Raw genomic sequence first — 11,350 nt, 5'->3', positions numbered from 1 at the left:
CGCTCTCACATTCGTGATGCTGATAACGTAAACAAAGAAATCGAAATCAGGATTAAAAGTGTTTTTGTAAAATGCAGTATAACATTCATATGTTGTTGATTGTATAAAAAAAACAGATATCATTTGAAAATAAGTTCAACATACATACGTGCGTACATGCTGATTGAGTGCGAGTCCCATGCCATGATGGGCCCAGGTTTCATATCAGGAAGTGGGATTTGTGTTACCATAGAGCAGCATTGGGGTTACCCCCGCTTATTCTAAGACATCTGGCCAAACGCTTTCCACAGCTGTCTCTCTCGTAGAAGCCGTTTCCGCCAGCAGTGGCAAGAGCAAGCAAGTGCAGTGCCACACCTTTGCCTTTGTACTCATTGCATTGGCAAATGTTCATTTTAGAATATAGTACATAATAATAGTAATAACACATACACAAGTTACACTGTCTTGAAGCGGAAATACTTGTTGCTTTGGATTGGGGTTCTTAGGGCTTCATTCTATGTCATTGTGGGAAGTCATGATTCTCTAACGTAAGATAGATACCGAAGGGATCGAGGGGTTATTTGGCCAGAACCTATTTAGGTAAGTGGAAACGAGTGTGTCTGGCAAAGGTGGTGCCAGCCTATTGTGACTGAAACACATTGTGACGGAAAACCTACATAACTTAAATATACTATATCACAGTTCCGTGAAATAAATCACGTTATCATTCTCTGTTTGATTAAGATTGTTTGAATAATAGTACAATTTAGAATGATGAGCTGTATATAGTATGGATATGAGTTTTGAAGCTGATATTTAGTGCAATCCAATGTTGTCAAGATGCCCATGAGTTGATTGGGACCCGAAACGTTGACTTAGTTTTCTTAGCGGTTGGTTGGACAGCGGTGGGCGGATTGTGTATAAATACGCGGAAGAGTGATGATAGCCTTCCAGTACAGGCTCCCCTCGCTGTACGAGGCAGTATATGCATTCCAAAAAAAGGGCGCACAAAGCTAAACCGCACGAGACAGCTGCCTGCCGAGCTCACACATCACACACACAGCACACACACAGTACACACACAGCACAAAGTACACAGTACACACACAGCACACACACCGTACACACAGTACACACACAGCACACACACGCACAGCACCCGCACAGTACACGCACTGCACACGCACAGTACACACACAGCACACACACAGCACACACACAGTACACATACAGTACACACACAGTATACATACAGTACACACACACACAGCACACACACAGTACACACACAGCACACACACAGTACACATACAGTACACACACGCACAGCACACACACAGTACACACACAGCACACACCCGCACAGTACACGCACTGCACACGCACAGCACACACACAGCACACACACAGTACACACACAGTACACACACAGCACACACAGTACACATACAGTACACACAATGTTGTCCCACGTCTAACCGCATCACCGCATTAAGTGAATTCAAACTACATTAAGCGAATATTGGGTAGAAATTGCAAAATCGCACAAACCGAACCCGGATAAAACTCATCATGAACCCAACACTATTAATATTAAATCTGTTTATACAAAGAGGCCCTACTAAGATACTTTGATAAGTCGGATCTTTTTTCGGGATGTTTGGCCAATCACATTGCTGCACGTTTGCAATGTGGGAAGAAATTGGCATACCCAGAGCCAGGAGTGACACTCAGAGCTGCGCATATAAAACACATTCCTGCGGAGGGAGCTGCTGGAAGGAACGTTGGGTTGCTCGGTCAATGGCCAGGGTCAACGGCGGCGTGGTGTATTCCGCAAATATGCCCGACTGTGAGGGCGGGCACAAGCTGGCGTGAGTAGGTTAAACGTTGAGTTTTATAAGGGCACTACGGGGTGACCAGCCCCCCCCACCCAGCCCCACCCCTCCCACCCCCACCCTGCCCCACCCTCCCCACCCAGCCCCTCCCCACTCTCCCCTCCCCACCCAGCCCATCCCCACCCTCCCCAACCAGCCCCTCCCCACGCAGCTCCTCCCCTCTCCACCCAGCCCCACCCCTCCCATTTTTGGATGCACGCCGGACGGACACAATAATCCCCTGTGGGCTGGTGGAACCAGGTGGTTCCTACCAGTATCAGTTTGTATCTGTTCAAATTAGGTCATTGTCAAATCTATGGAAACCACAATACCATAGAATAATCATAATCCGGTTAAAAGTATAATGACACGTATGTTGAAATAGAATAAACATTATTTTTTCGTGTAAATATCTGCGTGATCATTGAAGAAGCAGTTTTATTTACAATGGTTATGTGCAGTCCACTGTGTGCATATATACTAGCCGATATAGCACGTAAACATTACTTGCCATGTCATGAACTGCATAATGAAAGTCGCTCCCAGGAGTGGTCACATATTTGTGCAGTAAGTACAACAGCGCCTGCATTAACATTTTTTCTGTATACTGCATATATACACGTACAACATTGATCACGATTAGGTCTGGAACGATTCGTCGCCCTCATGATGCGATGCATTGCCATGATCCTCGATCGCGATTCGGAACAAGGACGTATTAATCTTGATATTGTAAATGCGTTTTGGATCATCGAGTGACTCACGGGACCAACTTAACTATTTACATACACAAGACGTAAATGAGTTGAAAGTGCTGTAATATGCTCTCATTCGTAGAACGTGAGCATCCTCTAGACAATGCTCGCCGTCTGGTCACTCAGTCATCAAATCGGGTGTGACATGTTTCGGTTAATTTGGCATACCTATTCCGTGACTCGTGCCGACATGAGCACCGCTTTATTTTTATTATTATTTACGAGACAAGCATATGTTCTTTCGAAAGTGGGCAATGATAGCATTGCTGGTTGCAGTGTGGCTTCTGCAAGTGAGGTCACAAGTTCCACTTTTATGTATGACTATATAGCTCTCAATGTCCGTAATGACTTCTAAAAAGACAAACACGCATATCCCCCGCCCCCCCGGCACAGAAGAGATATGAAGTAATAAATCCAATGTCTACACCAAACAAGAGTAGTAGGGGCGACCCACTTATCCAGATTGTTGCATTACGTGTACCCGGTACCATCAACCAAATTAAGGACCGATTTACAAACCTCAAACCAAAACTGGGATTCCTTTAAGGGAATGAACTTGAGTGTTCTCCGTGAGCTTGGCAGCTGATTACCACCATCACCAGCAAGCCCTTTGTACACACAACATGCATTGATCCGCGCTGTTGTTGGCCAAAATCGCAGCGCAACCTGCAAGGTGCCGTGTTAGCTTCGGCAGTTAAATGGTCAATGTGACTGCTGTGCGCACACAGTGTGTTGGCGAGTATAAACATCCTTAAACTGCCACCCCCTGCTCGCTGCTTCACATTCTGAAAATGCCTTCCTTTTTTTCACAGCGCAGCTTATAGCAAGTGATATGTCCGGCTGCCAGTAGTTGCCTTTTCTCGACAGCAACATGTACCGTACTGGTGGCAATAGCCAGCCGTTAAGCTGGTTCATACTAGAATGGATGTTTGTTACCACAAGTAGAACTCCTTTTAAAGATGGTAATTATTTCCACGAAACCGGTCGTTAAGCGATTTAGTCGTTCAGCGAGGATAGCAAATACATGTGAAAGGTTTAATTTGTTCCAATAGCAGCGAAAGTTACCATTTTTCTCCCAAAAACGTACTTGATTATATTTAAACAATGGATATTAATACATAAAGATCCTAACAATAATATAAGCACATAATATTAAAATAAACATGATTAATAAATGTGTAGTGTTATAGTGCCGGCTGGTGGACAGCAGTGGCAACTGTGGTGGACAGACACAGCACACACGCCGGTGAGGGTGTGTGCACGGTGTGTTGGTAGAGCGGAGGAACTGGGGCAAGGGTCACGGAAGACCCCATCTGGAGGCCCCTGGAACCTGCTGGCGGGTTCGAGAAGGGAGGCGCGGTCAGGGCGGAGCCAGGCCGCGCTGGGAGCATAAAAGAAGCCAAAGATCGGGAGCTCGAGGCTGCCGGCTCTGGGAGTGGACTCGTCTCGTCATTGCTGTCGTCTCGTCACCGTCGTCGCTAAACGTCTCCGCTAGATATTGCGCTATGGACGATAGCAATTGACTATTTCAGTCAGCGCCGTCAGTGTTGTGTGCAGGCTAGGCTAAGCTACAGTGGAGAGTGTGTGGACGAGACCATTGATAGTTTTAATAAAGAAGGTGCCTCCTATAAACTCTGTCTCTGAATCGTTGACACTACAAATGCATTAATTAATATTTACTGTACCAATAACAGCCCGTCGTTAACAGGGTAATGGTCGGTAAGCGAACACGTTGGGCTCTATAGAGGCCTGTCATTAAGCGATTAGCCGTGAACATGGGTGGCCGTTAAAAGGGGGTTCTACTCTACACCATTTTACGCTACACTACTATACACTACACTATACACTACACTACTATAAACTACATATTGGGCTCAATAGAGGCCCGTCGTTAAGCAATTAGTTGTTAACAGGGGTGGTGTTAAGAGGGGTTCTATTCAACACTAGTATACACTACACTACTATACACTAAATTACTATACACTAGTATACACTGCACTATACACTACACTATATACTACTTATTGGGCTCTATGGAGGCCCGTCATGTAGTGATTAGTCAGCAACAGGGGTGGTCGTTAAGAGGGTGTCCACTACATATGGCAAACACAGAGTTCACACAGAGGCCACACTTATCTGGCTTTTTATATTTTATTTATTTTTTATATTATCGGGGTACAGCTGCGGCGAACGGTCAGGCAGGTGTGTCAATTTGTGCTGACAGCGAGGGAGAGGTGGGGGGTAAAACTCGGCGAGAAACGCAACCAGCACGGTCAATGCGAAATCTGCACACACTGCAAGCCTCGTACCGCCAACGGTAGTGTCCTTTCAAGCAGATGTTACAGAAGCCGACAGCACTCATTCTAAGAATAAAAACTACTGTGGGATTTGGAATTAAAGCGGAGGCAGCTGAATTCCACTTATCACCTGCAGCAAAACACTTGTCATTTGTGGCCAGGTCGCTTCTGAAAGATAAGCTAATAGCTTGCCTGAATGGGCTTTCTTTGCCTGGTAAAATACAAAAATAGTTTAGTTTACTTTTAAAAACATTGTGATTTGCTTACATTTTATTTTTAATACTTTGCACCCTGATCGTGGTTTTGTATTGTTTGTTGTTGTAGTAACACTCTGACATGCCCCTACTGGGAATTAGTGATAAAGAGCTCTATAGCTCATCGGATTCCTCTAGCATAAATCAATATTCTGATTCTGACTAGTAGATTCAAAGCAGTGCCAAAAAAAGGTTCTGTACAAAGCCATTACGTGACTGGAATTGTCTGAAACTGCCATCTTACATTACTGCTTACTTCCATACTGAGTACGAATCAAATGCATTTTTTTTTATTAAACAAGTTTGATTGAAAGGTGTAAACATTGTGATTTTATTGCCATAAACATTTACATTGCCACCACTGTGAGCCTGATGAACACTTGCCATAATTAAAACAATTATTTCCAAAACACAGTTTGCTTAAACTGTTTCAATTAAGTCACTTTAATTAGATTCTTACTTTAAACCATGTCGAATAACTGCAGTGTTTGGCTATTTTGCAGCGATGCACTCTGTTTGTCTGTGTTCATTAGTATGATTGTATATTGTACTGTATGTGGTACTATGTATTGACAATGATGATTCGTGACCACTCTGTGCATTTGAAATTAAGGTTATCTGATCATCTTAAAATTTTGTAATATTATTTCCATTATATATATTCTGGGAAAACCTTGAATACTAGAATTTGTTCTGGCCATGGTTGAGCAGAAATAACAACCACAACAAAAACCCCAGCACAAACAGAAGAACGCAATGCGACAAGCAGCATTTTGGCTTGAACGAGACTTCTGGGAGATAATTGATGATGTGGAAGGGTATTCATTAAGATCATGGTTGCTGCACATATGAACGGAAGTGAAAATCGTAATTAGTGAGTTTCTTTTTGGCGACTCCGTCCCACCGCACACATCAACGCCTGGTGCGGATCATTCTGTTGTCGTGTCGTCCAATGTTTAATTTTCACTCGGGGGTGCTAATTTCCAAATAATTCGCGAAATCACACTTACTCGTCCAATGGTTGAGACTGTCAGCGTCAATGAGTGGACAACACAGGAGTACATTTACACCAAAGATCTACAATAGCAATTACTTATAGTTGTCATCGTACAATGTGCGCATGGTTGGGTGTTAATAGGCCTTGGGGGGGGGGAGGCGGTAGTGTGCATTCTGTCTGTTTTTATTTGTAAAAATGTAACTGCAAGCGTGCTCTCTTAAATTACTGCTCGGACACCATTTGTAAACAAATCTATCAGAAGCCGATTTCGCCCCGTCTTATACTCCTCGTCCACAGCCTCACACACATTGTGGTGCCAATGTAGTCCTTGGGGGAACGCACACGAGTAAGCTGGGCTGTGTTGCAATAGGTGCAGCAGGTATTATCAGTGGAATGCCAAATGTCAATTCAAATCTTACTCGCCAGGGATGCACATTTATCTCGCTCTGTCTGTCGTTTGGATATCCATGTATCGTATGGCACCTCGGTTTTTAAGGTTCAGTTAGTAGACCTTTGAACCCTGGTATTTTATAAACGTTCCGGTATTTATCTTACAAAAACGTGATTTTCAAAATCGAGATTTAGAGCAAATTATTTAAATTCAACATACAAAAAATGTGTTTGTAAGATTAATTTATATTTAGATCGAAAGGAGCAAAATAAGAGACATTTTGAAGGCATGTAGCTATCATCATAGACTGAGAGATAGATTTCATTTATTTCTGCAAGGAAGGGTGCAATAAGCTGTTTGGTTCTATTTTATGGCCGTTCTGCAACAGGACTAATGTAACACGTTACAGATCATAGTTACACTCATGTTCACAAAGGTCACGATACAAACATCGTGTATCGGTACATACTTTACATGTTGCATGAGTAATTAAATAAAGTTAACTGGTTAAAAACGCAAAAAAAAAACAATACAAAGCATCACTACATTATTTTATGAATACAAATGAAGGGGAAAACTAGATGATATTTGACAAAATTGTGGTCAAGACTTGGTGTTGTCCCTTGGCAGGAATCGCTGTTTTGATGTTACGGGATGTTGACAATGGGTACTGCATCTGACAGTGTGCATGTATGTAAACCACTTTAATTTATATTTTGAAAGAGTGATAACGTGATGTTTAACTTGTAATAAAATATAGGGCATGATAAGGCAAGGAAATAAAAGAAAAAATGTTGAATACTGGTATGCCAATGACTATAAATTGATGTGTTACTTAGGAATTGTGAAAGCATTTCCATTTAAATAGTTCTGACATATGCAGACAGATAAGTGAAGTTTTTTTTATCCCATCTCAATTCATCGGCTTTGTTCATGATATCTTATTAAAACTAGATTCTACTGCCATGAAGAATTAATTTAAAGCATAATAATTTGCACCTCCGATTACCAAGGTTGGCTACAAATGATGCGAAAGAGGTTCAATATAGATACATACATATTGGTGATCTTCAAATTAAATAATATAAATCTTCTTTCAAATTACATACTAACCATGAATTTTGGTCAATAGTTCCAAAACATTGGAATCAAGCTACAACGTTCCCTAGATCATTACATTTTGGAGTTATATTGCATATTTAATGACACTCGTCTTTTTACATACCAGGTGTGGTGAATATATTTCATTTTAAATGGTATGCTTATTTCTGGGCTATTTATTTATTTCAGAATCCACTTAATTGAAGTCTAGATGTTCCATTTAACGTTGATAATGACACTGAACACAGGCATAAGTGTAGTCAGTGAAGCCCCTCGCTGTCTCTATTGGCCAGACAAACATCGCACCGGGAATTTCAAAATCCCGTACAAGATTTATTCATACCTCCTTTTCAGATCTGAAAACCATTGTTTCCATGAGCACACCAGTTGTACACATATCAGTTTAATTGTCTCCTTTGTGGAGACAGGTAATTGCCCAGTTTGGCATGTTTATATATGCAACAGCTCACGTTTTTTAAGCACATGTATGGGTACTAAGTATAATTTAATTATGGTTATTATGTTTCTGCATCATGAAAATGGAAATTGCACAATACAGCACTAATGGGGAATTTGGATAGTACAGCTATGTTGAAAATAATAATTAATTCGTGCAATAAATATTCAAATGTTAATATGCACATTGGTGCAGTGTGTATGGGTAAGTATCCCTCTATTTCCAGAACATAATTGTGGTAATATTTCTACCACATTTTTTCCAAGTGGTTTAATACACCACTGGCTTGTGGAACTAAGGACTTCAATATTTTACAACCTTAATGGCTCATTTGCAATTTTAGTTGTATTTACACTAATAACTATGAAACATTATAATCTGAACACTTCTATTGAAATAAAATATACTGCTTAATATATATATCTTTTTTCAACATTTAATAAGTATTTACTTTGGTACAGTGAATAGCATATTGTGAAATTAACCCACTAACCTGGGTTTGGTCTAACATCAGTGGCAAGTGCTATCTGACCCGATCGTGGGCTCCCTCTTTACCAACACGCACCGACTAGCGTGGGAAATATGGTACAAAAAAAATGTTACGAAAAATATGGTTTAAAAAAATGGTACGAAAAATATGGTACCAAAAATATTGCATAAAAAATATGGTACAAAATATGGCACAAAAAAACCCCATGACTGGTATAGTTTGGGAAATACTGTATCCAACAAAGGATTGACAATATTCTGTACTCTACATTATATTATTTCTCTACATTTAAGCTACACTGCCAACACGTTTATAATTACATTTACTAAAAAAACTAAAATTTTCTTCCACAAGCTCATAGTTACAGAATAAAAATCTTTCGACTGCGGGAGGAATCCGATGGACTATGAAGTAATTTTTATTTTTTTACAGATATCCAGTAGGGGTAGGTCAAAAGGTTACAACAAAAATACAGAAACCGATAGAAGTGCAAAGTAAAGGAAAGGTAAACAAAGCACTCAAAATAAATGAATACAAATAAAACATTTAAGTACAAATTGCTATAGTATATAAATGTTCGCCGATTTTTTTCAACAATAAATGCAAGCTTAGGCAGCAAAACAACAACAAGTCCGAGACCACAGCAACACAACACACAGTCCCTCAGATTTCGTCAAAGGGTAGTTAATGAATACATGTCCCTCTTAATGTTGTGCATGCTCCATGTTTCTCCCCAAAAACGTTAATAATTGCCAACAAAAAATATGAGCTTCTACATTCCCATTGTAAAAAAAATTATTGGTTTTATGCATGACCAATGCAATCGACCAGGCATTGTGAAACTGTCAGGCCACCCACATTTGTGGGTGACCTGATTGGGCTGTAGGGGGTACAGGGAACACATGCACTGGCCACATTACCTATGTATATTGCACTTCTTTCGCACCGTATGCAGCCAACCGTGCAATTTAGAGGTGCGCGGAAGGACGACAAACTGAACACGCGAAGCAGTTCCAAAGACATTTTGTTTGTAATGTAGACGATCTAAAAGTGCGTGGCTCCAGAGGCTGCCTAATATCGAAAGTGCTTGCCAAACTGCCACAGAGGTGCATCCTTTGAGCGTGTGATGCGGTGACCGTCTTTTGTCGAAGGTGAGCCGAAAGTCGGCTGCTGCGAGGAGGAATGGAATTCGCGTGATGGTCTTTGCTCCTTGACGAGATCAGTAAGGTATTATGATTCATTTGTGGCAAGCACTTTGTGTGTAATGAGTGCGACCTTATAATAATGTATTCGTTCGGCAACCTGTTGTAATAAATCAATACACAAAATGCCCATACGACAAAGATGTGTAATTACTGATTTACACGACACCTATCTGATGATCTGTAATATTATTTGAATGGCTTCCTACACTAATTTTGACCCTGCAATGGATCTTGAGGTGATTTGTTGATTTGAATTGCATATGTGGATGAAAGCACACACAATTTGAAACACAACTGTGAGCATTAAATAAAATAATGTGAACTAACCATGAGCAGCGTTTATGAGCACACCTAAAATAAATACAGTAGGTATTAAATAATATAGTCATAACTTACAGCGCTTTGATATTCCACTGCTGCATGAATGCATCCCCTTGCCATGTTGATCATGGGATTTGTTTGACCGTAATTCTCCAAGCTCGGCAGTGCATATTGGTGATGATGCGGACCAAGATTTGTTCGGATGGCACCTGCCACTAATGTTAGCCATGGCTGGTATTCAGTACTCGTCATTCTGAAGGAGCAGGTTTCTAAGAGTGCATACGGTTGTGAACGACAACAATTACATTTTCCAGGTGCAGTAAGTATGGAGAAGCACAGGGATGGAGAGCTTAACCTCGGAGTGCTGCATTTTACCCATATTGTACTAAATTACTTTACACTACGTTGCCAAGTAGGTCTTGATAATTGAGGAAGGTATATGTTAAGATCATTTTACCGACTTTGAATGGCTAATCCGTGATTTTGTGCAAAAGAGTTGCGTCATAATTTACAAGTTGCCATGGCAGATAAACATGTTTTCTTCTCCTTAAGCAGCACGTCAGGGATCTCATTATATTCCTAGTGGGTTGCGTTTGGTATTGCTTGATAATGACTTGTTTTGTAGTTTGCAGGAGGAGGTCTGGTCTGGGAACTAGTAATTAGGTATATCTGCCATCTGTGTTTTTCCATGAATTGAAATGGTGCGTTGTATAGTTTTAGTCTCTTACCTGCGGGAGTGTGCACACGCGGTGCTTAATGATATCATTTTGGAGGTATGGATTGGTGGATCGTTAATGGAAACTTTCAAACCTGCTTAGCTGCGAGATGGTTAGGATAAGGCCGTACAGTAATACATTGTTGCGGAATTGTGAGTGTGTTTCCCTCATGTGTGAGTTTTATCTGAATACTGCAGTTTGTGTCATCGTCATCGTCATGCTGTCAATTACTTCAGAATACATTTTACAAAGCATTAATTGAACGGATAATTATAATAGATGTGTATCACCACTTTAATTATCGAGATGATTATTAATATTTTGTCAGAAACTCAAATATTGAGGAACAATTTATACGCAATGATATAATCACGATATAATGATAAGCTACAAAACGGAGGCCAAATTTTTCATTGATATTTTATCGTACAATATATCGCAGAACTGTTTCGCTACTTTGTGGTCACTATTGTGTACGTCAAGTTGTCCTTCGACATTTAATTCCATTTTGCT

Source organism: Lethenteron reissneri, chromosome 20 (genome assembly GCF_015708825.2).
Source record: "Lethenteron reissneri isolate LAM-NWPU_2019-01 chromosome 20, ASM1570882v1, whole genome shotgun sequence".
In the NCBI taxonomy this organism is placed as follows: domain Eukaryota; kingdom Metazoa; phylum Chordata; class Hyperoartia; order Petromyzontiformes; family Petromyzontidae; genus Lethenteron; species Lethenteron reissneri.
Note: the sequence above shows the minus strand (reverse complement) of the source record.